Genomic DNA, 5,269 nt, shown 5'->3' on the forward strand with positions numbered 1-5,269 from the left:
ATCTTTTGCAATTTGACAGGGAGACAAGATGGAGGCGATAGCGTATCGGCGGCTAGCAGAACGTTGCAACACTGAGCTTCATGTCGGTGAGGTGTACTATTTCAAAAGGGTGGGGTTCCAGATTTCTGAGGCTCCACCACCATTTGGATTGATCACACCAACAGACTACTACATTCACATGGACTCTCGTACAGAGATTTGTCCTGCTCACCCTAACATTCGCATCCCTGAACTTCCGACACAGTTCGCCAATTTCGAAGTGACCACGAGAATTAGAAACAAAACGATCGTAGGTAGGTATAATTTTTTATATTTTAACTAATTAAACTACTGATGTTCTTACTATCATGCATTTGTAGATGTTCAGGGTATTGTAGTACATGTCAGCCCTGTCATGTTTCAAAATTCAAACAATCGTAGAACCCCTTGCCGAGATGTCTTCCTGATGAATACCAAGTAAGATAAAAAAAGAGTCTTCGGTTGTTTTATTATTCTTCTAACTATGGGTTTACTAATGACTGGTACTTTACAAGGGGACAATACCTTGCTCTGCGCATATGGGGCAAGCACGTGTCACGTCACATGACACAGTGGCGGCTTGCCGAACAACATATGTGGACCTTGGCTGCATCAAATCTTCGGTACAGCGTGGCGCAAGGTATATTACAAGCTATGTGTAGTTGTCTTCACTAAATCTTGAGCATACATGTCTATTATAATATTTATTTATTATATATGTATATATGTATATATGTTGTAGGGGCTTTGAGATCAATAGACGAGTCACATATTGTCTTCAAGCCATGCATTGATGGTGATCTGGAGTCATATCGTCTAACGCTTACCCCAAATCTGAAATACATAAGGAGACGGATCAGAGTGTTTGTTCGACTCAGGTTGAAGATGGGTTTCTATACAAACCTACGTCCGACAAAGCTGTGAGTCCATGAACAGGGGGCAGCTTTTATCCTCAACAGCAAAGACTCATATATGCCCATGAATTATTATTAGTATTAGAACGGAATACACTGTAATTCTTGGTCACAAACCTTGTTCTCAGTGTAATGGCCATTCAATTATTACGATACAAGTGTTTTCTATTCTATTGTTTGTGGTTAACCAGTTTCTGATAAACTCCAACTTGAAAAGTACTTAGGATATGCATAAGGTGCATACAGAAAGTAGCAAACAAAGAATGGTGATGGCATAAAATACTCTGTATTCGGTAACATAAAATACTCTGTATTCGGTAATATAAACATACCTGTGAATGTCAAAAGTTTGCTTGCACGAATCAACCGCACTTGGTGGTCATCAACATCCAGTGCCACTGCATGGAGTTGTCATAACAAAATTAGTAGTTTAGATGTGCACTAACTAAATCACAAGTACACACCCCTGGAACTTGGAACTATTTAAACAATATTAATATCCTTCTAGCATCGACAAAAGCAAAAGTGGATGTTCCCACAAAAATTTTGAAGTTCAATTAAAATTTTAGCATTTGACCGTAATCATTTTGAATGTCTATAGCATTTGATCATAATCATTTTAAAGTGAGAAGAAAATTGTTGTAAATTCCTGAAATGACTATAGCCCAACACTTGCATTTTAAATAAAGCATCTCATTTAATGATCCCCTAAATTTCGTTCATAAAATCATCTCATTAGATCAATTCAGTATGCAAATATTCAGTGAATCCAATAGTATCTGGGTCGGCTGAAATTAACTCACCAGCTATGGTAACTAAATCATTTCACGCTATAGAATTAAAACATTGCCCAAAATCTTTAATAGTTTCTCAATAGTATGTCGGCAGTCTCAAATTAACTCCCCATCCATCACGCTATAGTAATTAAAACATATTACCTTCCAGCGAAACAAATCACATTGCAAGCTTTAGATATATCTGAAAAAAAATTGCAAGCAATTAGTCATCAACACTACTATACACTATACTGTAACAGAGGCAGGTTCATAACTCCCGCAATTTTTTGCGGAGATTAGGATCATAGGTGGAGGCAAAGCAGCTTTCCGGATTCTTATCTCCTAAGAGTGACATAATATAGTAGAATGCACTAACCACTTTGTCATGCACACAGCTGAACACACCAACTAATTCCATTGAAAAAGAATCAGCGCCTCTATCTCAAGCTCAGCAAGTCATAAAATATTAAAAACTCCAGACAACCAAACTGATATTGGGATTTCAAAGCTGACTGTCAAGTTTCATACTATCCTTGGGTGGAACCAAGCTAGCAGTAAATTGCCAGTTCAGATGTGAGAGCAAACTAAACTACTGAAAATGTGACAACTACTGCAAAGTTTCGATATGAATATCAGTGAGCAAGTTTTGAGGCTGAGATCAGTGAGGGCAAGGAATATTCATATGCTCTAATCATACCCGTTGTGCTCCTACATAAGTAAGGTGCATGCATGCCTTGCTACTACATTCCTTGAGCGAAAATAAGGAAATAAACATGAGCGAACATATGGAAGGATGATTCATAAATTAGTACAACATGCAATTAGTAATATTGATAATTAAGATGAGCGATCACCTTCCTTATTAAATAGGATTTATAATAATTACCCTCCTACAATTCATCCTCTTGCCCAGATTTGCCTCTACTCCCAGCCAATCAACATAACTAATAATACCCAAATTTCGGCCCCTTACCCAGATTTTGTTCTACTTTCCCAGACAATTAGCACGGCCAGCAAACCAAGACATATGCAAGTGGAAATTTCGAAGGTCCCGTCGACATATCGATTTGATCTCTGGTAAGTTCGACGAATCATTCATGTTTCCTCCGTCTAACTGCATCCGAAAGTGGGCAAATCAATGCATATGTGACTAGATAGATAAATGTGTTGTAATGTTATGCATTCCAGCTTCATGTTTATTCACTTTTACCTTGCAGATGGATCCGTCGAAACGATCGAGTGAACGTAGTCCGTTCAAAGACTTGTCCAACAGCATCACCACAAGTAACTACAATGATATATAATGTGTAAGTCAATCAACCAATGCTCAACAACTGATTACATTGTTTATTTTATTAGGTGTCGCGGACACCAGTAATGGAGGGGAACCTATAGATGGGAAAGAACGCAATAGACAACGTCGACAGATATATGCACTGATGGATCCACAAAAGAAAGAGGAGCTACTTAAGAAGCGTCGTGAATCCTATCAGCGGAAGAAAGCTAAACTACAAAGCACACAATCTGTTACAGGCACGCAAGAGTCAAGTGGAGGTCCATCTGCACTCACTCAACTAGAAAGCACACCCGCTGTTAAAGGTGCACTAAACCACATGTTGGGTTTTTGCAATTTATAGCTCCTATGTTTAATTCATGTATATAATGCAACTAAATCACACGCTCCTTTTGTTTTGATAAGGAGACACTGCTACAAACATAGAAAATGTTGTAGCTGCTGAAAATGAGGCATACCAGGGGCAACAGAGTCTCGTGACTGGTATGTAGGCACCTAATTTCTCTACAAAAAAAATAGTGCAACTATCTAATAGTTCATATCTAATGTAGCTACATATATGATATTTTTCTGTGTAGAAAATGTTGACACCTATAATAGTTGTACTGATGGACCCACTTCATTGAGTGTTCACGCAACACCCATATGTCCAAAGGAGCGGAGGAGGCAACAAGCTAGGGAGCGATATGCACATATGGATAGCACAAAAAAAGAAAACTTTCTGAAAAAACAACGTGAATCTGTTCAAAAACGAAAATCATCAAACTCAGTTAACAAGGAAAATGAAGTTCCTTTAGCGAACAAGGAAACTGAAGTTCCTTCAGAAGATGATGAATGGCTAAGAAGAAATGACAACTATAAGAGGCAGTCAATTCATATGCCATTTCAAGGGCAAACAATCATCCCTACTGGTATGATTGCAACTTATTCATGTTTACTGTGTGAAGTTGCTTTGCCATATAGAATGATATAAAAAAAAATATATTGCTTATTATTAATGTGGTTTGCTTATTCTAGCTAACATGGAGAACTGCGGTAGTAATGAACCCACGTCATCCCGCATTCAGCCACCCGTTGTTGATTGCACGGAGAAGAAAAGGGAGCGGGAAAGGGAGAGATATGCACAAATGAATACCGATGGTAAAAATGAACTACTAGCAAGAAGAAATGCAACTTATCAACAAAAGAGATCATTATCAGGTAAGCGATTTGTTATTGATGATTTCTTCATAGCTACATGCACTCGTGCTTACAAGCATTTTATTATTCATGTTATCAGAGAACATTGAAAAACTGCGTGCAAGGGATAGGCTCCGTTATGCCGATATGAGTCCTAAGAAAAAGCGTGGTAATAAAGCTCTCCGAGAGTTACGAAGCAACAGTCTGAGTAAAGAATCCATAGCCATGGAGAACCCATGTTGGACCCCTGGGGTTATTCATACTCCTGATACTCAAGGCTTCATACCCACATGTGATTGGCATATCCCCGATTTCAGTGGAACACCTATATATATCGAACCTATTGCATAGCAAATGTCAGGGGAGGTGACGCCTGACATGGATGTTAGTAATAAGTCACGGAGAAAACATGTCACACCTGGAGAAAGGCATGCCTTGCTAGGTCTTCGAAATGAAGCATTCTATGCAAATAGTAAGAAGCATGCGATATCATCAGCAGATGAAAACCCATCGATGAGCATGGAAGGCGTAAATGGTTCAGCCGTGATTAATGATGGTAATGTTCATGCCTTCATTTTCTTTTACTCCAATTACTTCGTTAGCGGTTCTGATGGTCATACTTTCATGCATTACGAGTGTATATAGACCTTCAAATACCTATGTGTCCTATACTTTCATGCATTTGTCCTATAGTGCATATAGACCTTCAAGTACCTATATGTTTTTCTCAACTTAACTGAAGTAATTGCAACCAGTAGTGTTCTTAAACATTAAATGTGAATTAATATCACCCACAAGGTTTTATTTAAAAACTTATCTGCCAAACGTAGCTCTGCCAAATTTGCTCAATTTGAACAATGCATTGCCCTCTTCTTTCTTAACGCCTCAATCTTCTCTGCATTGTTTAAGTTCCATGACTCCTTATCCTACGTATTAAGAAGATGCTCATAATTTTTACTGCACACAGAATGTTCAAACAGAAGAGTGCACATGCATATCTCAAAGAAAAACATACCTTTACAAATAATACAAGCTCCACTTCATAAATCACAATGCTGTTTGCTGGAATCACAGAAGATCCTGCTTCG

At 38.3% G+C, this 5,269-nt stretch overlaps 2 long non-coding RNA genes across 2 annotated transcripts; both read right to left on the reverse strand.

Moving 5' to 3' along the window:
• Positions 1-742: 742 nt before the first annotated feature.
• Positions 743-1,859, reverse strand: LOC124667073. Its single transcript, XR_006991149.1, has 3 exons — positions 1,736-1,859; positions 1,265-1,330; positions 743-852 (listed from the first exon to the last, which is right to left on the reverse strand). It is a non-coding gene; the product is annotated as an uncharacterized LOC124667073 (long non-coding RNA).
• A 3-nt stretch (positions 1,860-1,862) lies between these two features.
• Positions 1,863-4,714, reverse strand: LOC124667072. Its single transcript, XR_006991148.1, has 3 exons — positions 2,919-4,714; positions 2,682-2,822; positions 1,863-1,910 (listed from the first exon to the last, which is right to left on the reverse strand). It is a non-coding gene; the product is annotated as an uncharacterized LOC124667072 (long non-coding RNA).
• Between the last annotated feature and the right edge of the window lie 555 nt (positions 4,715-5,269).

The sequence above is a fragment of the Lolium rigidum genome, chromosome 6 (assembly GCF_022539505.1).
Source record: "Lolium rigidum isolate FL_2022 chromosome 6, APGP_CSIRO_Lrig_0.1, whole genome shotgun sequence".
Lineage (NCBI taxonomy): Eukaryota > Viridiplantae > Streptophyta > Magnoliopsida > Poales > Poaceae > Lolium > Lolium rigidum.